Source organism: Camelus dromedarius, chromosome 5 (assembly GCF_036321535.1).
Source record: "Camelus dromedarius isolate mCamDro1 chromosome 5, mCamDro1.pat, whole genome shotgun sequence".
Lineage (NCBI taxonomy): Eukaryota > Metazoa > Chordata > Mammalia > Artiodactyla > Camelidae > Camelus > Camelus dromedarius.
The window spans coordinates 18,122,776-18,149,070 of NC_087440.1; the positions used below are offsets into that span (position 1 = coordinate 18,122,776).

The 26,295-nt window shown below is 36.5% G+C and overlaps 1 long non-coding RNA gene across 1 annotated transcript in view; it reads left to right on the forward strand.

The window, feature by feature from the left end:
- LOC116153448 (uncharacterized) overlaps positions 1-26,295 on the forward strand; it is a 571,285-nt gene that overhangs the window by 351,077 nt on the left and 193,913 nt on the right. The window lies entirely within an intron of this gene.

Consider the following 26,295-nt stretch of genomic DNA (forward strand, 5'->3'; position numbering starts at 1 on the left):
CCTGCCATTAAAGTTCATGAGCCATCTTTTCCTGCAAAGGATTACTGGTCCTGTGAATGAAAAAAATCCAAATGATCAGGCGCATGATTTTGAAAAGAAATTTTGTGACAGAATAACCTACTCTAAACATAGGTTCATTGATATAGTTTGGATGTAAAATAGATAAACAAGTTTATACTGTATAGCACAGGGAACTATATTCAATACCTTGTAGTAATCTGTAATGAAGAAGAATATGAAAATGATTATATGTATGTATATGCATGACTGAAACATACTGTACACCCAAAATTGACACACTGTAAACTGACTATACATCAATAATTTAAAAAAAGATAAATTGAATTGGCTAATTTTCAAAAGTCCCACTTAGGAATTATGTATTTTTTAAAGTATCTGAGGAGTTTAAAGTATGAAAAATATTCATTGCTTCTCTGATATACCTTGAAATTATATATGATAATAGAGAAAAATGAGAATAGAGAAAGACATAAAAATTAAACTCATTAATTAGAAAGGTACATAAATTAGAATCACAAAGTGAAAACAAATTTTCTATTTTCTACTATAGTCTCATTTAGAATGTTTCTGGCACTCAGAAGTATCAATGACTATATGAAACATAAATCCTTTAGGAATTAAGAATTGGGAGGAAAATATCATAAAGAAAGATTTTCTTAAGCGTAGTTAGTGCTTCTGTCATCCATTTCAACAGTATAAAAATTCATAGAATCCTTGTAAGAAAGCAATAACATTAAGCGTTACAGGTTTCACCTGACAGTTTTTAAAAAAGTGAAAAATAGTTTTCTGTTTATATTTTAGAAAATTAATTTAGATAATTGTGGTATATCTACAAATTAATAAGCCTTGCTTAGGTGTAATTCTCTGAATGTTTGATTTTGTTTGTTCATTTGTTTTACCTTTCTGCCCATTATTACTCTCAAAAGACTTTCAGGAATTGTTGGCTGCCTTCACCAATTTCAAGTACTTCTCTTTAATATCAGTAAAAAAGAATTTTTAAAGAGCTGTTTAAGAAATAAATCTATGCATTTACAGTTAACTGATCTTTGACTAGGGTTTCAGAAACACCAAATGGGGAAGAGATAATATCCTCAGTAAATGATATTAGAAAAACTGGACATCCACATGCAAGAGAATGAAACTGTATCCCTATCTCATATATTAAAAAATTGACTTAAAATGAATTAAACACTTAATGTAAGACCTGAAACCATAAAAGTACTAGAAGAAAACACAGGGAAAAACTTCTTGGTCTTGGCAATGTGCTTTTTGGAAAAGACACCAAAAGCACATGTAAGAAAAGCGAAAATAGACAAGTGGGATTTCATTGAACTAAAAAGCTTCTAATTCTACATGGCAGTAGAAACAATCAACAGAGTGAAAAGGCAAACCGTATATCTGATAAAGGGTTAATATTTACAATATATAAGGAACTCATGTAACTCTTGGGCCAATGAGATTTTTCCTTCTTTATTTCTTGGCTTCTGTGTTTACTTTCATCTGCAGCATATGGCCAAATATGCAATGGCTGCTCATAGATTCAGGCTAGATGTGGATGAGGTGTGCAGTGTGTGCAAAAGAGTAAACTGTAACTTAGGGACACTAAGCACCAGGAATAACGTGGTCAGTGCAGTTGTGATACTTTCATGGTGAGCGTAGTTCTAGGCTTAGTCACTTCAACTCCAAGTTCCTCAAGCATCTTCTCATTAACAGTGGAAGAATCTACAGTAGATTAACAGGGAATCAAGAAAGCTTGATCACACTGGATCTCAGTAATCCTGATACTTTTCTCTTTTTTATTATTTTTTTTTATTTTTTACTGAAGTATCATCAGTTTACAATGTTGTGTCAATTTCTGGTGTACAGCATAATGTTTCAGCCATATATATACATACTTACGCTTTTCTCTTAATTCAGTGAAACCTCATGAGGCATACCTGATAAAGGATCAGATTCAAGTAGAGAGTTTTTGTTTCCACATGCAAACTTTATGCCAAGGTTGTATGGCCCTTGAACAATGAGTGTAATTAAAACTATTTTGATTCTCAGTAGTGACAGGATAACTAAAGGAATTCTAATAGGGCGAGTAAAGCCTAATTCAGATTGTATTAATGTAAGAATAAATAAATCCAATTTATCTAACTAAAATCAAGTAAATATTCACAATGACAGGAGTTAAGTGTGACTTACAAGAAATTTAATTAACAAAATAGAATATACAGTGTCCATAAGGTAATTTTTTTTAACTTTTTTGAGTCCTGGAGAAACTTCTGCTAAACAGTTGAATCAACTAGAAAAGCTTTTCTATTATATACAAATTTAAACTGGTTTTCTCCAGACAGAATATGAATCCTTTCTAATCATAGTTGAATCTAAGTCTACTGACCGAGATTTGTACAGATCTAGAAAATATTGCAGAAAATACCATATTGGGCAGAAAAAAAAAGGACTTGTGAGTTTATATTTCTCTGAAGGACTCAGTATCCCGCCCCTGGTGAATAAGTAATCCCTCAATCTGAAGAAGACTTTTTAATGTTTTTGAATTCAGTATCATCTAAAATATATATGCATGTGTGTACTAATGTGAATTCAGCTCAATTCAACAAACATCACTGAACTCTTACTATGTACAAAGTCTGTTTTGTGTGAAAAGGTAGAATAGCCACGTACAACTGTATGTCTTTTTTTAAAAATCATTCACTTTTATTAAAATTCGTTTGTGTTCATTTTAATTCCTCTCCGTTGAATACGCACTCACACATAAGCACAGACATATATACAAACATATGAAATAGTTCACTTATTTAAGTATCACCATACAGCAGTAAGAGTGGAAAGCTTCTCCAGTTGTGGTTAACTTGCTTGCTGCACGAGCACCTGTGTCTCTAATGTTCTGAAATATCCCCCTTGAGATATATAGCACATATTTTTCTTAAATACCAGTTCAGTATTACAGATATCTAAGGGATTTAGAAGTTGAGGACTGTGCATGTACATATATTGTAGAATCAAGACATTTTTGGAGCAAGATCTTGAACACCTGGACCAGATCACATTCAGCTCATTGCTCTGCTATCCGGACCTCTGTGGCAGATTCGTCTCATCATTAACCCAATTTCCTATAACAAAACATAATGGGAACCTGCATAATTATCAGGAGAAATGAACAATTAAGAAAGAGAGATCTCCTGCCAGATACCAGTTTGTCTTGTTTTCAAATAACATTTGAGATTTTCAGTTGAAAACTTCAACATACCTCTCTCAACATTTGATAGACCCACTATACAGAAAACCTGCAAGAATATAGACAAACCCAACAATACTTCAATAGACAGAACCTAATCCCCATTTATAAAACAATTTTCCCAACAATACCAGGACATACATTCTTTTTTAAGTGTACATGGAACATACACCTATAACAAGTCCTGTATGTCATTTTAAGACTACATTTTTTTTTAGTTTTGTTATGGACCTGAAGCAACAAAACATCTATTTTGTCAATAGTACATATGCTCACTCTTTATTTTGTTTAATTGCATCCATGCTTATTGGGATGAATCTGACCTTGAAAAATAAGTGTTTCTTTAATAATTCTCTGGTAAATTGATGGTCATAGTTTTTTCTAACTTAATTTCAAAGTTAAAAACTGAATATGTGGCTCCAGGTGATAGTCAATGTTCGGAAAAATGAAATAGAAAAAGGTAAAGTTGAAAAAATTAGCATTTGTTCGGAAATTTTTTATTTGGAAAGGTACTATTTTTACAGTTAGTAGAGAGAGAATTAAGCTGTCATGTCACCCTTAATTTTGGACGAAATAAGTAAAATAGTGCTCCATGTATTGATAAGAGTTAAGAAAATGCGACATTTAAAGTAGTTTATTGAAGTCACTTATACAAAGGATTTTGATGCAAAAAGTACAAGCATGCGACAATAAACTATCTGAAAGTTACTTATAATTTGAAGTTCGGCAAATGAGTTTAACCTGACCTACCTCATATAATTATATTTTTTACTTCAGATATAATTAGTGTGAGCTTACAGATATAATTTCAATAAATAAAAATTAATTGAATTTAAATTTTTATAGGAGAAAGTTGAATGTAAATAAGACTGAAGAAAATCTAATTGAAAATACTCATTGTTCTTGAATTCATTTGTTTGATGATGTCAATTATAAGAACAGGAATTATCATGAATTAGGCTATTATTATTTGATCTTATTTCATTCTAGTTAATGAGAAATAGTTACAAACTTTTTAAAAGGTAGTGATCCTTTGATAATTCACTCCTCTCCTGTGGTGTGAAAAGTAGTAATTATGGATTATAAGTTTGGAAGAGAAATGCATAAAGCATTAGCCCATGATGAAAGCCCATGAAAGGCAAGGACATTCATACACTGAAACCAGTTATTCTTGTGGGAAAATGTTTACATTGGAACAATATACGTGTTTGGTTACTTTGTTTAGATACAAAAATAAATATTGCTTTTTACTGATGCCCTAAAAGTAATTTTAACAAGAGTGAAAATGTCTGAGAATAAATTTAACACCAAAGGAACTAAAGCCATCAGTGCAAGACAGGTGGAGTTTGAAGTTTCTCAGATGTTATCTGAATAGTTACCAGAGAGCTTTGATACATTATTTGCATTGCATAGTTTTTAAGTTCAGTCAGCTTTGACAGTTGTATATGCCTGTGTAACCATGACCCAAACACTCCAGAAAGTTCCCTCTTGCCCCTGTTCATTCTCTTTCCCACTTTTCCCAGGACCAACACCTTCTGACTTCTGTCATGTATTATATCTGTTCTAGGGCTTCATGTAAATGAATCCTATAATATGGATTCCTTTGTGCCTATTTACGTGACTTCTTTCACGCAACAAAATGATTTTGTGATTCATCCATGTTGAGTACCAGTAATTTGTTACTTTTTCTGAATATAAATACAATTTGTTCATATATATATATATATATATATATATATATTTTTTTTTCCCTGTTCATGAGCACCTGGATTGTTTCCAGCTTTTGGCTGTTATAAATTGGGCTGCTATGAACATTCATGTACAAGTCTTTCTAAGAACATATGTTTTCATTTCTCTTGGATAGTACCTAGGAGTGGAATTGCTGGGCCATAGAGTGGATATATTTTTCCCTTTATAAGAAACCACCAAACAGCCTCCAAACCTGTTTGTCTGCTTTTCTATTTATCGATTACTGTGTCAGTAGTACTTTTGTGTTGTAAAAATCAGTTTATAAGCAGTTTACCTTAATATGTAAATTCTACATGATAGGACATGGTTTTACTCTATATTAAAAACTGGCAAAGATATTAGAAACCTATTATACTGGCAGAATACTGACTCCCTAAGGATGTTCATGTCTTCATCCCTGAAACCTGTAAATGTGATATTTTACATGGCAAAGAGGAATTCAGGTTGTAGATGGAATTAAGTTTGCTAATCAGCTGACCTTGAAATGGGAAGATTATTCTGGATTATCCATATGGGCCCATTGTAGTCACAAGAACCCTTATCAGTGGAAGAGGGAGACAGAAGAGGGAGAACCAGAGAGTTGGACTGAGAAAGACTCACCCCAGCCTTGCTGGTTTTGAATGGAGGAATGAGGATACAAGCTGAGGAAGGTAGGTGACCCCTAGACCTCTAGAGGGCGACTTCTAGTTAGAAAAGGCAAAGAAATGAATTATTCTCTAGAGCTGCCCTAGAGCTTCCAGTAGGAACACAGGCCTGCCCACACTCTGATTTTAGCCTAATAGAACTGCAATATAATAAATTTGTGTTGTTTTAAGCCATTAAGTCTGTGGTAATGTGTAACAGCAGCAATGGGAAATGAATACACCTATGGTAAGACCAAATTAATTTAACATGTGATTTTTGAAGCTTCAAAATGACATTGAGGATCCCAAATTGTGATTGTTTTATACTGTTCTGGTGTCTTTAGATTGACCCACATGTTTGCCATTTTCTTGGCTCCATATGTAGTATTTATGGTATGTGTCTGATGGTAGAAAAAAATGCAGTTTGGGCCTTCTTGTTGAAAATTAATTTGGTGAAGTTAGAATTCGGACTTGAAAGTTATTTTCTCTTAACATATTGAAGATGTCATTCCTTTTTTTTTTTTGGTCTTGTTTTCAATATTGCTGTAATGATATCAGCTGTCAATTTAATAGTTTTCCTCTAGATATAATTAATATTTCACATCAGCTGCGTGTAGGATTTTCACATCTGTGTTTGATGTTCTTTAGTTTATGATGGATCTAAATGAGGCTTTTTTTTTTCAATTTATCATACATGGGTTTTTTTGGGTTTTTTTGTCTTCTCGAATATAACAGTATTGGTGTTTCTTATCCATACAGGAAACATCTCAGCCATCATCTCTTTAAGTATTGCCTGCCTGCCTGCCTGCCTTCCTTCCTTCATTTTTCATTATTTTAGGCTGGGATTCTAATTATACATGTACTGAAATTCCTCAATCTACCCTCTGTATATGTTAACTTCCTTTTATAGTCTTGCTTTCTTCGTTTTCTGTCTTATTCAGGTTCTGAAGATTTTCCACACAACTCAACCTTGAAGGGCTGTTATAGCCTCTCAGTATTATGGGAAAATCAATTATGCTAGGGCTTCATTTTTTGAGCCTCAAAAAGTACTTATCTCTCAAAGCTCTTATTCTAATTTTGGGTTTCAAGGGCCTCATTTGGAAGTCCTAAGATGACCACTGAATTCTTCTTTTGGCATTCATGCTTCTAATAAAAATTGTTTCTGAGACAGCACATACTTCTGACAAAATAAGGGGAATGTTATACTCAAAAGTACAAGAATGGGAGACAAAAGATAAGATTTTAGGACTTTATACTGGTATTTATTTTTTTATCCATTTTATTCATTCATTAGATATATGTCCATTGAGTATTTCTTATGTTCTGTTCAGGTAGCAACTAGATACAATTTTCTGTTTGTTATAGCTTACAACATTTGGAGGATATAAGAGACTAGATAATGAAGTAATATCTATTGATTTTTACCGTATTACAAATGAGAACTCAGGTTAGTGAATGTGCTGGTTGCCCCCTGAACTTCTATTAATACAGCATGTGTTTCTGCCCATCTTTGCCTTTGCAGTATATATATATATTTTTTTAAATGGCTCTAGAATCAGTCTGAGTACAAATGTCAGTTCTGACAATTAACAACTGTGTGACTTTGGGAAGGTTATGTTACACCTTCAAGTATCTGATTCCTTAATTACATAATGAGGAAATAATGGTAGATTCCTTAAAGGGTGGTTAGGAGGATCAAATGAATTAATACACATAAAAGCACCAATAAATGTAAGCATGTGCTGCATTTATCCAAGCAAACAAGGCCATGAATCTCCCATAGTCCAGACTCACTTCTTGAGGTTGCTTCTCTTTGTTCAAGAAGTTCTTCCATGTCTGAAAATGTACAAGTCCCTTTTAAGAAGCTGATAGTCTATCTATGAATGGCAAGGGGCAGGCATTTGCTCTTACAGCCATTGCTGCAGAGAGGGGCCACTAATCCCTACAAATTATGCAGCTTTTCAAAATTTATTTGACTTCCAGCAGCACTCCTTTTGGAAGCAAAGTTGTATATTAGCTACTCTCATATTCCGTATTTTGGCATCAAATACATAATATGAATGTGTGCAATATGTGGTAAAAATTGTATTTAAAAATTGATGATATATAATGACACAATTAATTTTAGCATTGGTGTCACCCTCTTCTCCAACCCCTCCTCTTTCTGTTCCCTCTCATCGTTCTTGCTTACTTGTGCTATTTTTGATGAATTTGAAATGTAGGAAAAATAATTTTTGCTCAACAGATACCTCTTTTATTTTGGAAAGTTATGAGTTGACATCAATCAGCCCAAGACTATTCTGAAAGTAGGAGTGACATTAGCCTAATATGAGAGAAATGCAGAAATAATAATTGTCAGCTGAAGCCTGTGACAGACCCAAGATCTGAGCTGAGACTGGTGAAATTGGAACTTTCAAAGTAGAAATTTTCAAAGGCATAGAATGTTGAGTATCACATCCGCATAGTTTTAGTCATGATTTACTAATTATTATGATTTTCTTGGAGAGAAAGCAGTAAGTCTCTAATATATCATAATTTCATTGCTTTAGGCCCCTGATATGTTGTCATAGTACGGGTATTCCATTAAAATTAAGGTATTAACGAACTTTAATAAAAAAAAGATAGAAGGCAAAAATAGAGGACCAGCAGGGGAGGGTATGCTAAGTGGTAGAATGCATGCTTAGCTTGCACAAGATCCTGGGTTCAGTCCCTGGTACCTCCATTAAAAATTTTAATTTAATTTAATTTAAAAAAACAAAACAAAACTGGAGGACCAACTCTGAAGGGACATTCTATATCCTTATTTTAAGCATGCTTTATATACCTAAAAGGGAAAGAAAAACAAATATGTATTGTCAGCAGAAATCGGCTAAGGGCAATTAAGGTTAAATGTTGTTCTAATTGTTTTTAGTAGAAGGGAAGGGAGAAATTTCAGCTGAGGGAATTAAGAAGTTTTGAGATAGCATAACATAGGAAGGGAAGGGCATAAATATTTCATCTGCAGCCCAGAAAACTGAGCTGTTGCTAAATACTGTGAAAAGTTATATATTAGAAAAATTACTTTGGGCAATTGGAAGCCACTGGAATAAACACAGTATTTATAAACAGAACAGAAAGTGTTTTTCCAGGGTGATTTTATCCAATTTTGACTGGCCAAGAAGCATTGAGTCTGTCTTTCATGACAGTGTCAAAGACCCAAAGTATGTTTCTCTTAAGTATGTTTTTATATAGTTTTCCATTTATTTATTTGGTTATTTACTCATTGAATTATGTCATTTTCAAGGGTGAGTTCTTTATTCAGCCCCATTGATCTGAGAAAAAATTTTTTTTATTTAAGCCTCTGGATATATCTGCTTCGGATTGAAATATGCATCCTTATAGTTGCTCGACTGCTACTGTACTAGTGGCTGCCATCCTCTGCCATAGTAAATCTGATTAAACCTGTTCTCTCATCCACATATTCCTGGATGGGACCTGTCATGACTGACCATCAATTGAACTCATTCATTTCATCTTTTGATGCTTTTTGACAGGGCTGGTGTCTCAGATTAGGTTTTCTGGAAGCAGAAACTAAGACAGAGATTTGCATGCAGCAAGTTTATTGGGGAACACTCTTAAGATCAACACTTCTGTGGGCTTACTGGGAGCAGGAATAAGCAGAAGGAGAAGTTGAACCACAGTGCAGATATGACCATGGCCTCAGCAATTCCTAGGAGAGCTCTGAAGCTGGGGTGGCCCTTCGGATTTGTCCCAGCTGAAGTCAAGTCAGCCAGGCATTTGGTCCCCTGGATGGATCCTTAGAGCGGAGGCCTGATCATGGGTGAAGTGGCTGTCTTCCGCTAAGGACAAATAATGAATGGAATCTCACCTGAGAGTTGTGAGCGGCCATCACTCCCAGCAACTGGGTAGTAAAACTTCAGCTAGAAGCAAGATCTGGTGCCCTGAAAGTCTTTAGTTTCTTACCCTCTAATCTATTCTGTTCTAAAACTTCTTTTAATTTCCTTCTCTGTGTCCCTGCCTGAAGGACTTCCAATCTCCTGTATGAGGTCTCCACATTTCCCCTGACACTCTCCTACATGGGCCGTTGCCTTTAAAAATTTAAGTCCAGAATGTTAAAACGAATCATTGACAACTCTGTCATATTTAGGGGTTTCAGTAACTTAGGGAATTGTGATAAATCTGTGGAAGGATTAGTATTAGAATTTTACAGTTTCTGTTCTTTCACTTATAGCTTAGCTTAAGGAAAAGTCTTTTTCTTTTTAGTAGTCTCTCTTTCCCAGCCTGAAAACTGGAAAGAAAATACAAAATATATATTCACTTTTTGCAGCCAGATCCTTTGGGATTCAGAGATAAGGGAGAATAGTATTGGTTATGTTAGCACATGGAAATTTCTCTTCTGTATGTTCAAATATTTTTCTTTCTTTTTCTTCTTCTTTTTTTGAAATCTCCTACTTTTATTAATTATAAAGTATGTACAATGACCTATAGATATTCTGTTGATAAATTCAGATAGATATTTAGCTGGGAAAAAACTATCATCTATTGATTCTTTATTAGGCATTCCACATACAGTAAGTCTTTTTATTTATCTTTAAAAAATATTTGCAATATAAACACCATTGTATCTGATTTTCTAGGTAAAGAAACTAAAGCCCAGTGAGATAAAATGAACTGTCCAAACCACATGGAATTCAAATATGATTTCTTACTACCTGAGGGCTCTTTGTTTTGTGAATGCTGCCTTTTTTTTCTTCCCACTTTTAATAGACTTAATTTTTTTAGAGCAATTTTAGGTTCACAGGATAATTGAACAGAAGGTACAGAGAGCTCCTGTATAACCCCTGCCCATAAACATGCATAACCTCCCCCATTATCAACATCCTAATCAAAGTGTTACAGTTGTTAGAATTAATGGAGCTACATTGACACCTCATAATTACCCAAAGTCCGTAGTTCATATTACAATTCACTTCTGATACTGTACATTCTATGAATTTGGACACATTTATAATGACAGATATCCATCATTATAGTATCATACACAGCAGTTTCACTGCCTTAAAGACTTTTTTGCCCCACCCTTCTCCTTCCTAACCCCTGGCAACCACTGAGGATTTTACTGTCTTCAGAGTTTTGCCTTTTTCTGAGTGTCATATGGTTGAAGTCATACTGTATGTAGACTTTTCAGATGGGCTTCTTTTACTTAGTAAGATAATAGCACTTAAGCTTCCTCCATGTCTATTCCTGAGTAGACTGCTAATTCCTTTTAGTGCTGAAAAATATCCCATTGTCTGGACGTACCACAGTTTGATTCATTCACCTACTGTAGGACATCTTGATTGCTTCAAAATTTGGCAATTATAAAATAAAGCTGATATAAACATCTGTGTGCAGGCTTTTGTATGGACATAAATTTTCAACTCCTTTGGGTAAATACCAAGGAGTAAGATTGCTGGATTGTACCATTTTACATTCCCACCAGCAGTGAATGAGAGTTCCTGCTGCTCTGCATCTTCATCAGCATTTAGTGTTGTCAGTGTTCTGGATTTTGGCCATTCTTGAAGACTGGCTTTTTGTGTTCTAAAATTTAAACTGGTTATGAAGATGTATACCAGATAGCCAATTAAGATATTCTTTAAGTCATTCTGTTTGCTTAAATTATTAGCCTTTTAGTTTGATGGCTAGAAACTACAGAAGCCCACCTTCTACACCTTGCATAGCTACCTTGGAAGCATCTCTTTGAGAGGAATCAGTGGATGAGTAATGTATATTTTTACTGCTAACTTATGCCTCTTTGCATCAGTTGTGGTTTTTGGAGAAGAATTTGTCAAGAAAGATTAGATACACGAGAGAGTTAATAGAAGAAACATTTGTGAAGGATAAAGAAGGAAGGAGCATGAGAAGGCTGAGAAGGCCTTCAAAGTATGATCAGGTTTGACCTCTGTGGAACAAGAGAGGAAAGGAAGGAAGATTAGGTAGGAGGAGCTTTGGACTGCAGTGACTTCCTGAGAAAACCTCAGCCAGGCTGATGTGGAATTCTAGATCAACACTTGTCCATTAATGGAGTCCTTTATTGTGCAGAAATGACCCATTTCTGGTGCTTCTGCTGTCCCAGTCTCTGACAGGGAGCAGCCCAGTGGGGGCATGACCTCAGAGTGAAGGTAGGGTAGAGCCAAAGGAGGGCAGAGAGAGGCTGCCTGCCAGTGTGCCCTGTTGTGGGTACCTGAAGAGAGATCTGGGTGGTGCCTCCAGGTCGGTCATGCTCTTAATTCCTCTTACTTTTCAACTGGGTTTCTTGCCTTTCCAATCTTAAAATTTTAATTTGCCTATTCCTATGCAGTCATCTGCATTTGTATATAATGTACTCCTAGAACAAACATGAAAGTTTAAAAAAAAAAGGTTTAAAAAAGGTGACTTACTATAATCCTTCTTTCTTTAGACAAAAGTCTCGATGCTGTATATACCCAGCCTTCTGTACATGTTCTTTAATTTTGTCTGTTTCCTTCACAGCCAATCACATCCTATTGCCATATGTTGATTTAGTCTGAATGAGGCTGAAGACTCACCATTTCAGTACAGCTCTAATAATTTTCATCTTTGCTTCAATTTTGTTTTTTGTTTTAGGATTACATCCCTTGTCTTCATTATGAGCGCTTTAGTTTTTCAATTTCCTATTAATTCTCATAAAATTAGAGGGATGAAAAGCAATAAAATACTCAAATAACTGCAAAAACTTTGCTCTATCAAGAAAAGTAGTATTAATATCCAAGTTTAACTGCTGTCTGGCAGCACCAGGATAAGATTCTTAAAAAGCTTGTTCAATGATTGATAAACAAAAAGTCCACACTTAAAACATGAAATGTCATTTAGAAACATTTTTGAACATCGTTTGTAACTATTTGTCTTAGATCTGGCTCACTTAGAAGCAGAGCCTGAGACATGATTCTTATGTAAATGATTTATTTCTAGAGTGCTCTTAATAGAAGCCTCAAAGGAAGTGAGGAAGTTAGGATAGGGCAGGGAGAAGCAAAGTAAAAATATGGTTTCAGGTGACCTCTAGCTTCAACCTTACACCACTTAAATATTTGCACTGCAGAGTCTGCCTGCCTTTTGGCAATAAGGTGATAGAGTTTTTATTACCACCACCTCCCTCCCACTCATACTCATGCCACTCAGTCATTGGCTCCAGGCTGCCTCTGGATGAAGCAGATCCAGTCACCCAAGGACAGTATTCTGGAGAAAGTTGCAGGCGTGATCAGTTAGCAGTAAAACCTCTACCACCAGCAAAGTGAGTGGGGTGAGGGTGGTGCCAAGAGTGTCTGCTCAGCAGCATTCCTCTTAGGATAATCACTCCCAGAAAACTTTCCTGTATTGAAGTTGACAGTAGTTAGATTGTGTAAACAGAGAAATAGTGCTAGACCAAATATCTCTGCCCATTATTTCATGCATCTCCTCATCAACTCCCAGGCACTGAATTCCTTGTGTCTCCAGTATGACTTTCAGTTGTCTCTTTCAGCTTGCTACCCAGAATTACTGTGTATTTTCATTCATTTCACATCACACGCACACTCACATGCTTGAAACAATTGAACAGTACTACATGCACACTCATTTTATCCACGAAATTGTTAAATCGGGTGAGGTTAGCACACCGGGTCCTAAGTTACAGAGTAAAGAAAAATCTCAAGTTATTAAATTGAGACTAAGAATGTTTTAATATTACTCCTGTGTTTCCTGGAAGAATCATGTACATTTACAACATTCATATGTGCGCTTGCCTCAGTTGTCAGAGTGAGACATCCTCTCAGCACGATGATTAAGGGCAGAGGAAGGAAATAGATGGAGAGCCCAAATGGCTGTTGTAATCTGGCTGGATTTTCCGTTTCACATGAGGAGAACAAAAAATGGTGGAATCAATGGTTTTGGTCATAGGTCGAAAGTGAATGTTTTGGATAACATGGTGTCACTGAATTACCAAATGTATCTTTCTGTTTCCTTCCCTTTTTATGTTTTTATTTTTCAATTGAAGTATAGTCTGTTTACAATGTTGTGTTAATTTCTGGCGTACAGCATAGCGACTCAGTTGTACACATATATATTCCTTTTCATATTTTTTTCATTATAGGCTATTACAAGGTATGTTTCCTTCCTTTTAACATTTGAAATTTAAAAGGGTTGTGAGGAAATCTTATTAAATGACTTTTAGCTAGAAAACTTCAGTTTCAATTATCACAAATGGTATATTCAGGCACTGTTCTCCTCATGAGTGCTTTATGTGGGAAAAGGAGGCTGGTTTTAGGACCTAGTCAGTGATAAAGTAAATTGACCTATTACCTACCCCCTGAGGAAATTCCTACAGGGCTATCTTGCTCTGGACTGCCTAAGTGTCTCATTTGTACCTAAAAACATGAAGTGTCATTTTTTCCCTATTCAAGATGTCACAAGCCCAATTTTCTTTTGCTAAGGATCACAGTTATTAGTCTCTGAAGGTGCTAGCACTTGAGGCCAAATCCGAGGTGATTAAAATGCCTCAGTCCTTTGAGGATTGGTGCCCTTCCATCACTTCTCATCTCCAGCTGCTTCCCTGTCTGACTCTCCTTCTGTCTCTCATTATGATCCATCATTATCCATTTTAAGGTCTGTGTAAGTCATGTGAATTAAGGAAAATTGAGAATCTTAGGCAAATACATTTCTACAGACATGAACCAATGTTAACCATCGAAATACTGACCCAATCCCATTTATGTCTCCAATTTTATGAACACTTATTTTGCCTTTCAAATTCCTCTTGTTCTCACAAAGGCTCTCTCTTTCCCTCCCTCCCTCCCTTCCTCTCTCTGTTTCTCTCTGTCACACACACACACATACACACACACACACCGTCCATTGGCCTAGATGAGCTATAAAGGTCTCATGCCAGCTAAGGTTTTGGTTTTAATGTCTTTACGACTGTAACACTGCAAAGGTAATTTGGCATCTGGAGATTAGCTGGATTTGTATAATATATAGTTTCCTGGCTAGCCCCAATATACACCATCGTTACTGCACTTAAACTCTATAGTTTTACTTCACTCCAGGAGATAATGGTCTTATGCATCCTAGCACTTCCAAGAAGCCCCAAATCAGAAATATCTAAAAATGGGACCCACGAAGATATAATCCAAGCAAAGTACCTGCATTTTCGTTATTTCCTTCACTCTGAATTCAGTGGAGAGTGAGATAGAGGATAGAGAAAGGAAGGAATGGTATGATAGGGTTTTGAAATTTTTTCTCCTTCTGGTGGGTTTTAGTTATTTAAGATCACCTCTTTGGGGCAGTCCTTACCAGAGGTAAGTAACGCAGTCATCAGCTTTAAGGGAAATGAGAACATGGATTCATTGAGCTCAGTTCTGTGACATGTGATGAGAGGGCCGTGAGTGGCCTACAACCAGACTAGGATGGCTGCTCAGTTAGGATGTGTCAGGGAATATAGGCAAGCAACTCCTGTGTTATGACTACCACCACCTACACAGGGGACATTGAGACCAGCTCCTGAGAGGAAGTGCCTTTTAGGTGCTGCTCTTCTTCCTGCTCCTTTATTCGCTACTTTTGTCAAGTATGTGGCCATATATTTATGTACCCCTGGAGCCACATAAGGAGACTGAATCTGCCTTAGCAAGAAGTGTATAGAATCTCCTAGGTGAAACGCTCTTTTTAAATGACTTAAAGGGAGATAGCCATGATGTAAAACGCATAGTTAAAGGAACAGAAAGAAAAACCAATTTTGGTAAGTATAGCGGTGACCAAGAAGACTAGATGTTAAGGGGAAAAAAAAGTCAATAATCAAGGAAGGCTTATAAAGGACAGATTTTAGCTGACTTCAATGGACTGAGACACTAAATAAATGAATATATAAAAATTTTAAAAAATTATTGCTTCTATTCTGCATGGACTTTCTCCCTCATTTTTTTTTTTTTTAATAAAAGAGAAAGCAAATACCACTTTAAAATGGCTGCTGGCATGAGCCACACTTAGGTAGCCATGATGAGAGAAATATCTAGTACATATGGACTCCAGAGTAGAACCTTCAGACAAGAAATCCTTCCCATTCCTGCCTGCCATTTGTTGCTGGGCTGTCAACAGCAAAAAACAAAAAACAAAAACAAAAACAAAACAAAACGAAAACAGCAACAGTTCTTGGTCTACAAACCATTAATCCATTGTGGATACAACTGCCCGTATGATTTTATAATTAGCATGCAAGTTAACAGAAACAGAGGGAGGCAAGGCATAATTAAGTTTTAGAAACAGAGATAATGGTTGGAAATGTCTGAAGATAATACCTCTGTTTCTGCTACCTGGGAGGTAGAGACCTGAAAGAGAAACTGGAACTTAACACTTGCTTTTATGCCAGTAATCCCTGTACTCTTTGGAATTGTCTCCGCTTCACAAACAGAACATAAAATAACATTGCTGCTGCACTTTTCCACCACTTGTCACTTGCAGAGATTCAGAAATCAAATATTAAAATGTGAAAATCACATGGTTTTCTAATGCATTTGCCTCTTCTAGAGGATTGAAATAATCAGAAATAATCAGTGCTAATCCATTTCTTCAAACTAGCATTCTGACTCAGCTGTCCGTTTCTTTTTTCTTTTCTCCTTCTGAATCAGAATCACACACCACACACACACACATACACACATAAAAATCCACTTTTACCTTGGATAACATAAACAGTAATCATCACCCACCATTATTACAGAAGATTAGCAGTAACATTAAGGGACATAATCTGCACTGTACTTTTATTCATCAAGCAGCATTTATGTGAAGAAAATTTAGGTGGATAATTTCACAGCCTGGAAATTATAAAGAATGAGCTTACTGAAACAGAGCTGCAGAACAGGTAGCAGCCTGCTTTTGTGATTACCATCGAACACATAATCCTGTGTGGGGAGGCTTTGGGACTTGACTGGAAGGCACTGCACATTGGAAATGCCACTGTTTACTGCTTCTTTGTGCACCAGTATTGATGTGCATGGTCTGATATCCATCTGCCTCCCTTCCTGAAGCCACACATGGGGACTGGTACCTGCCTTACCAGGAAGCATGTAGAATTTCCTAGGTGAATTAAAGGAATGCCTAAATTATAAGGTCTTCCTCATTGCTATTACATGGTATTTGGGTTTCTTGTTTTGTTCCACTCAATTCTTTCATTTGCATACTACTGATTCTAATCTAGCTATCTTTTGAATCAGTGATTTCTGATACTTAGCCCCTACTCACAGCATCTTGAAGCATGGTAGTGAAAAAGAAAAGAATAAAAGAAATAGGAGCAATTTTGTGGAGATATTGGTAGGGGCTATTGACTGGATGTGGGAAGTCATGAAGAAGAGGAGTCAAAAGGGTCTAACACTTTGAAACTGGCAAAGTAGAATAGTAATTACACTTTCAGAAGTAAAAAGTCAGAAGCAAGATCAAGAGAAAAGATGACAAATTTTGTTTGGATAATTTAGAGCTAGGTGCTGCAGGTAAGCAAATGGCTTCATATGAGAACGTGGAGCACCTAAGAGTTGGAAATACAGGCTGGAGCCTGGGGTCAGGCAGTCACCCACACAGGTGTGGTGGTTAAAGCTATGGGAAAGGATGATATTTCTAAGGGAGGAGTTATGAAGAGACAAAAGGTAATGACAGAGTAGACAACCTAAGGAATGCCTACATTTGGGACGTGAGGAGAAGAAGTTAGCAAAGTGACACAGAAGGAATACTGAAAGATGGAGAGATCAAATTGCACATTCATTGACTGATAAATCGATTCATTCATTTAGCAAAATATCTTAAGCTCATTCAATGTGCCAGTCACTGGTTTGAGTGCTAGACGTACAAAAGAGAGACAAATTACACATACCACAACTCTCACTGAATTTGAGACAGACATTAATCAAATAATCTAACAAACATATAAGAAATTAGAGCTGTGATAATTTCTCTGAAGGAGGGGAATGGCACCCTCTATTAATGTTTAATGGGGGTAATTGACCCAGTCAGGGAGTTCAGGGAACACTGTCCTGGAAACTGATGACTAAAATAGAAAGGTAAAGTAGGAGTTAACAAGGCTAGGGTAAGGGTAAAAATGTGCTTAGGGACTCCTCTGACTCCATGGCCAGTGGGGAGAATGTAAATGAACATAAAGAAAGTTGGTGTGTCTGGAGCTCAGGAAGCAAAAGGAAACCTGCTGGATGTGAGGGTGAAGCAGTGAGGGAAGGGTGGAAGGGTCAGGTTGTATTTGGCCCGGCCAGCCATGTTAGGGATGTTGTTCTTTATTCTAAGAACAAAGGGAAGGCATTGGTGGGTTTTATGCATGATTGATATAATCAGATTTGTATTTTGAAAAGAGAACTTTAGCCATAGTGTGATAATGAGACTGGGGAAAGAATGGGTGCAAGATGACTAATTAGGAGCCGTTCCTGTAGTCTCAGTAGGTTATAAAAACTAGGATCAGACAGAGGCACAGCTGTGCATATGAGTAGAGGGAAGTAGACTGCAGAGATTTTGTAGGAGGTAAAATCGACAGATTTGGCTGTGAAGGATATATAGACCCACTTGGGTGCCTTGCCACTGGTAAGGAGCAGGAAGAGTTTTAGGGTAGAGGGCACTGGCATCATTATTATAGAAACAAAGGAGAGAGGACTGTTGGATTTAGCAATTAAAATATTACTAATGACTTTGATAATAACAGTTTTAGTGGATTGGTTGTAATGGAGTCAGAGAAAAGTAACTTAAAAGCACTGAATATAGACTCCTCTTAACTGTATTCATTTATTCAACAAAATTCTATTAAATTCTTATTATGACACCATGCTAGGCGCAGTCGATGCATGAATATCACACAATTACTGCCTTGTAGTTTATTTGCCTGAAAGAGTAGCCAATGTTTATTGAGCTCTTTGTATGACAGTTTAGATTATTTCAGCCCATAACAACGTACGAAGTAAGTATTTTCACTTTTCAATTTTTTAAGACAGTTGAAGTGCAAAAAGGGTGACTTTCCTGAACTCACTCAGCTAGTCAGTCCAAGACTGTATATGAATTTAATCAGTCTAGCACCTGAATTCATCATCATAAATATTTTGCTTTGCTGGAACCCAGAAAAGGAGACAGGCTTACACAGCAAAGACTCTAACAGAATTATGGAGGAAGAGCTATAGGGGTGGCAAGGAGGCAGGCACCTATGCTGGCTGGTGGGGCAACTGGAGTTGACATTTGGACTAAGCAGACTGAAGCTGGAAGGGGTAGCAGGGTTGAAAGGTTTTTGGTTTTGTTTTTTAATGACCAAGGGGATTTGCAGCTTGGCAAGGCTAAGCAGTACAGAGGACAGGCTTTGGAGTGAAACAGATCTGACTTTAAATACTAACAGTGCAGCGTATCATCAGTGTAATCTCATCCAAATTACTTAAATTCCTGAAGTCCAGGGCTTTTGATCTGCAATATGAGTACAAATGGTGAACAAGACATGTGAAGTTTTGTAATTTTGAGGGATGTGGAAATGAGAAAACATGCATAAATTGTTTGGTCCAAAACATGTACTCAATAAGTCTTAGTTCTCTCTCTGTATTTCTTCTCATTTTTTGCTCCCCTCCCAGCCCCCAAAACATATGTTTAAGGCAAAGAGAAGAAGTATGAGATGGTATAAGCAAAACAGGTTAGTCAGTAGGGAAAAGTCAGGATGGAATGGGGTCAAGGGAGAAGGGATTAGCTTTGGTGGAGAGGAAGGACAGCTTTTCCTCTGACATCGGAGTAGTCAGTGACGGTACAGAGAACACTGGAGAGGCAGGCTCCTGATACGCGTCCTGTCCCTCTCCTTTCATTTATCCTTCCCACACCCCAGGCAGAGAGACACACTCTGTGTCCTTGTAAACTGTACTTGTTAATTTGGCTTTCTGGCTGTAGACCTGACTAGTTCTTTAAAGAAGAATTCTTTAATGACAGAAGGATTCTATTTACTGAGGAGTCAAGCTATTAAAGAAATATATTTATATTTTAGCTCAATATTTATATTCTGTGAATTTGCGGACATAAAGGAAGTTAAAGGATTACAGCTATGTAAAACATCTGAATTCTCAGATAGAGCTTAAGTTTCTTCAGTTACCTGTATTTTTTTACTTTACAGAAAAATTCTGGTTTTAGGTAAAACCGGGCCGGAGAGCTTTATGAAGCTAACATCAGAAAAAAAGGGGGGGCTCAGAAAGGTGAAAAATTCAGAGCTACCTGCCCAGTGACCATCACTGTCTTCTGATTAATGTGACTCTTTTACTCTGGTTCACTACTTGGAATACAGGAACTAGCTTACTCTTGAGTCTAGAAGGGAACCATTGTCCCTCATGGTATTTAAGCCCTCCTTGCTTCCATGAACTCCCGAACGTTAGGGAATGAGACTTGACCAGTCTTATTATCAAAGAGGTCTAAGGGAAAGGCGGCAGAAAACTCACTATGAGGATCTTTTAATTTTAACAAAGATTTTTAATTTTTTTTTCACTATTCTCAGTTGATTGAAGGTAAAACTCAAATTCTCTTTTCTTCTTTAAACCTACAATTATACTCAGTTACCTGGTTTAAATAAAATTTTCTTTACATACAAATTTTGGTCCAAAACTCTTCATTACCAGAGTAAAAGATAGGTCCTTAGGCTACTTTTCTAAACAACTTTGAAGCAGTTTAACCCATCAGTCTTATTCTCACACCATAGGGAGTAACTCAAGGTCTCAAGCCTGAATGAACATTCCTGCACAGGGACTGCCAAAGGCTATGCTGTGAAGTAGTTACTTTGCCTTCCATGTTTCCAGCAGCCCCTTTACTGCTCCTCCTTCACCAGTTCTCTCTTCTAGGCTTCATCCCTTACTGAAACCAATATTCACACTCTTCCCATCACCAAATTCTTCAGTTAATTCCTGCCTTGAAAATAAAATTTGCCCCTGACAAAGACCGTGTTTTTGAGAATTTGGAAAAGCCAAGTCCTTTTTGAACATTGAGTATCAATACTAGACTCCAAAGTATATTCTAGGTCTATGAAGGAGATAAACATAAAACCACTGCATTCAAAGAGAAAGTAAAACTGTTATCTGATCTCTGGAAGAGATGGATTTCTCAGCTTTGAAGCAAAATGAGCAATCACATAGGGAGAGGCTGATCAATTCAAAGTATACTTAAAATATACTTGGAATGCAAAACTTTGCTGAAATGAAATGTGACAAAACAAGCTAAAATATTTGCATCAAGTACAGTACACAAAAACGTAGTGGTCTTTGCAAGTGGTGTTCAAATCTAAAAACCAAACAAATAACAAAGAAACATTTACTGTGTAGGCAATGATCCAAGAATGTGGACAAAGCAGTCACACTAGAGAAAATACAAATAGAAAACAAATATGTGAGGAAGATATTTTCATCTTTTCATCTTTCATCTTTTCATAGTAGGAAAACAGAAATAATGCTAACAATGTTGTCCTATGACTTTCAACTTACACCTCCAACTGAGGGCTCTCTTAACTGATACAACCTATTTGGAAAATAATGCAATAATTCCTATCCTTTGACCCTGTAATCTCTCTTCTGGGACTTTATCCTAAAGAAATAATTCAACAGAAGCTAAGTCCAAATGAATGAAAATGTTGTGGTGTTATATAAAATAAAACAAAACAAATAAACAACAACAACAAAACACTAAAAACCACCAAAATATTCAACAATAAAAGAATAGTTTATTAATTATGGAACATCAGCAGGAGATGACTTAATGAACCATTAAAATAATAATTCCAAAGGCTATGTGACTTCATAGAAAGAAATTCTAATAGAAACACAATGTTTCATCACCGTATACTGTTATTGCTTTCCAAGGACATGGAATTTATTCTGGGGAAGGCAGGTTGTAGCTGAACACCTGATGGTTTTGTAGGGTAGTGGGGGAATTATGAATGAAAATACCTGAGTGTTCTATATAATAGAGGAAAGAGAACGAGAAGTTTGCAGGGGAATTCAGAAGCTGCAGACAGTTGCCAGATGAGAGCTGCATGGGAGTGTAGCCCACACAGAGAAATACCCTTTTGGGGTGGCATTACCAAGAAGGGATTTCAGAGAATATACATACGCAATTTGTATTTTTAGATATTTTTGCTTTGGGGGCATAGTGTAAGCCCTTCTCTGTCTCCCTGTCAAAATTGTCAGAAAAGTCTACCTTGTTTCCTAATGATTTGTGTGGATAAATTCTTCAGGAACTCCATAGCTGGATTAATGAAGAGTAGCTAAAACAAGAGGTCTGAAACTGCTTCAGACTTAGCTTTGGCCAACTTTCTAAGCCTCTTTGGGCTTTAGCTTCCTCATCTATGAAATGTGGATAGTGATCTAGCTACTTTCAAAGCGTTTCTGTGATGATTAAATGAGTTAATATATATAAAGCACTTAGAACAATGTCTGGTACATAGTGAGCCCTAGATACATATTTGTTATCAATCATCATCATTATCATCTCATAGTTCAGAGCAGAGACAGGTTATGAGGATTCAGGGTCCGGGTAATAGGGTGACAGAAGTTGTAATTAGGGCTGTGGACCTATAAAAAAATTTTTTTCAAAATTTGGGTCAGTATTTCTGTTGTATCAAATATATATATATATATATATATATAGTCAGTTTACGATGTTGTGTCAACTTCTGATGTACAACATAATGTTTCAGTCACACATATACTTGTTTCCATATTCTTTTTCATTATCGGTTACTACAAGATATTGAATATAGTTCCCTCTTCTATTCAGTATAAACTTGTTTATCTATTTTATATATAGTAGTTAGTGTGTGCAAATCTTGAACTAGTCCTTTTTTAAAGCAGAGAAAAAACAACTTGGTAGATAGCCTAAGGATTTGGTCTTCATTCAGAGATGTTTAATATGTGACCGTTTAAAGGGAGCAATAAGATTATCAAAGTTGAACCTAAAAGCAAAGAAGAAAAATCACCAAGGTTGAACAAAAAGTTAAATAATGAGAGGCAGTGAAGTAGGAAACAATATTTAATTGTAAAAAAGGCAGTCACCACAGGTGTGAAAGAGCAAGAGGATATATAGAGATATATGCATATAGATATATATAGATAGATATGTGTAACTTTACATTTTAATTTAATTAATTGTGGAAAGGAAGGGCACCAAAAAAGAACTGATTTGTGATGCCAGGATGTCAATCTGAAATTTTCCCTGGAATAATGAGAAAATGCCTAAAAGCCATTCTATTAAAAAGAGAAATATGAAAGTTATTTTAGCTTGAACTTTGATGTCTTTCAAACTTAAAATGTTAGAGGACTTAATATAATGGAGAAAAAATGGAAAATTTTAAAAGCCTTTTAAAATTCTCCATTATATGTATAAATATTAAGATTTAATTATTATGTTTAGATGCTTAAGTATAGATACTTAGTTTTTAATAAAAGGTATAACTATGCAGTGAAAATTATTAATCTAATTTAAAAAATTAACTCCAATATAGACCTTATACGATTACCCAGGTAGTACCAGTTATCTTCTAGCAGCTTAAGTGGATGGCAGGGACAGAGCCTGGGCAAACATATAATAACCTTTGAGGTATTTGTTTAAAACTATTGTTTTAAAACTACTATGCAAGTGAAGTATTCTTAGGAATAATTTTAATTACTTGATGAACAAAAAAATATGTCTTTACTTCTCAGATCTGGAAATAAGGACTGAAAGGCTGAAGATGGTCAGGATTCAGATGTGTTTAGAGGCTGAATTAGTTTTTTCTGTGTCCTACCCCAGACCAATAATTCGTACCCACATAGTTATACCCTAGCTCCAATTGCCTGCGCAATGAAATCCAGTGTCCAACATTTTCTCCTTGATGACCACACATAACCCTGGTGATCATTAGTTCTGTTCAGAAGAATTTCATCTGTGAAGTCCAAATCTCTGTGCAATAGGTAAAAAGATTTTAAGGGCTCCCCACTGGTTCTTAAATTATGCTGCTACATACGGACCTGTCATAGATCACTGTTAGGAAACAGAAGCAGAGCTATAGAAAACTTACAGGGAATTTCAGATAACCCCAAAACTATTCATGTAATGTCCATGTATTGCTTCCATCTCTGTGATGGGAACATGTCATACATAGTTAGCATACATTTGTTTTTGTCCAGAACTTATATGGAGACGCTTGGTCCACACTGAAAGGTCCTTGATATTTATTTGATCCTGTTCAGAACCATTTTGCATGGACCAAATATGTTCATGGTCATTTTGAATAAGACTAAATTTCAAGGACCTTTTGGCATGGACCAAATGTCTTATGGATATTTTGAACAGAACCAGATGTTCTAGAAGGATCATGTGCATGAACTTTATCCTTTCTTCAGCTATCCCCAACCATCTCCCCTTCTGAAAAAATTTGTGAATGCTGCAGGAAAAGAATGTTTAGCTCCAAGTCAAGCTACTGAAGCTGTGACATGCTGACCTGAGATGGTGCCAGGTCATAAGTGACTTGACAGTTTCCTGGTATTTGGTCCTCTTTACAGGAAGGGATCACTTGGCTTCACAGTTCCAGGTAAAGGCAAAAGACATTCTTTGCTAACTGCATCACAGGAAACTTCATGCCAGGGGTTTTCCTACAAAGGAACTGTAATGCAGACACACATATGAGTATTTCTAAGTTAAAATAATGCCCTCGTTGGTTTGAAGTCAACACATCTGGGAAAAAAAAAAAAGAAAGTTAACGTCCCTTTACTCACGCTCCGGAAAGCCTCCCTCTAGCCATTCTGAAGCTAATCTAGGTAGTCTGTTCTGAAGCCTTTCTCTGTATTTTATATCATCCTTGTCCCCTTCCAAGCATGCCCCAGAAGGGATGTTGTCTAGGTGAAAAGCCCATTGGTCCAGGCTATGAACATTTCTTCCCTGCCCAGCAGAAGGCTGGACACCCAGGATGAAGCTGGTTTAGTGACTGAGACCAACTACCTGTTTTTTCCACTTAAGAGCAAACCCCTGGCATCCCTCCATCCCCAACACACACACAGACTTGTAGGTGAATTTCCCTTGCTGATGGTAGGGATTTGGGGAGAGAGACCAGAAGGCTGCAATTCCTGTTCCCACCTCCTGATCCAGTCCTGATCCCAGCACTTGGCATAGCTAGGGCTACAGGCATGCAATGCCCCCTGGGCATGAAACTGATTGCTCAACTGGAAATGTATTGAAAAGAAAGAAAAAAGAAATGAGCACATTAAATGCATTTTGGTCTGGGTTTTGTCTCACTGTGTAGAAGGTTTGGAGCCTGCTGAGTTCCCAAAGCTTTGTATAAACTAAATATTACAAGAAACAGTGCATCACAGCAGTCATTACTCAGCGCGATTTCTCTTTTTATGCAGTGGGAAAGACTTGTCACTCCATACATCATTTACAACTTGCTGCAGTGATTCCTCAAATTTAAAAAATACTGTATGCTGTGAATAAAAACACAAGGAGGAAGGAGTTTTGTACTGTAGGATTTTCTTCACCTAGCATTCCTAAGTAAAATGTATCTGACAACAATAACAGGAAACATGCACTGAAACAAATACCGAGACAATGTATAATTGCAGAAATTATGTGGTTAAGAGCATGAGCTTATATGCTTTTTTTCCTTAGTGCTGATTTCTCATTTTATATTTAGAATTTTATAAAAGGGTACAGACATTTTTTTAAATTGTGTTTCATGAACTATGAAACTATAGCCCCTAACCAGAAATCAAGTGTTGAGTCTCCTCAGTCCGCTGAAGCATAGCTTTGAACAAGGAAATAGAAGAGAGAAAAATGCCAGGAGACAGCTGTCACAGAACCAGCTTCCTGAACCTGCTACTCTACTCCCTGGAAAAGCCACTGAGCATCCATAGGAGACCAGTGGAATCTTACAACTCACTCACTGCTATTGTTTATATGAATACCTGTCTTCCAGCCTCAAACAAATTAGAAATACTAATTTAGAAGAGATAATGGAAGGAAAGGAAAGGAAAGGGGAAGAAAGAAGGGTGGGAAGACAGTACTTTAGGCAGGCACTCTGGTGAGAAGTCTCAACTGAAAACAGCTTGTCCACAGGGGAGGAGCCAGAGAAACTTAAAAGCAGAAACAGAACTGCTTGAGGCCATTCAGTGGAGAGGAAAGAAATCTCAAATGCTGCAGGAGTCTCTAAAGGCATCAATTTATAGAGCACAGCAAAATCATTGATGTTCTTCATGTAGTATCATGGGGTTGGAGGGTGTGGGAACTATTCAGAACATTCTGTTTTAGAAAGTCAGGGAGTGTAGAACAAACTTAAGAGAGATTTTTTTTTTTAATGTCATTGAAATTTTTAAAGGAACTTTGTACTTGAAACAGTTACACTGTAAATTCTCTTTTCATAAAACATTTCCCTCAGTGACAATGCCAGGTAAATGAAGGATTACTCTGCATGTTAGTTGTGTGAATACATTATAAGGGATATATTCCCTTTCATTAAGATAAGGAAATAACAAATCACTGATTTGCATTTATTTACCTCTGTTGATGGTGGATAAGTGTTGGTGGGGGTCAGGGGTCAACACACCATGTAGTTTACGCCTGGAGGTTTGTGTGACCCTGCAAAGTTCATTCTGTCTTGGAGAGAGTAAA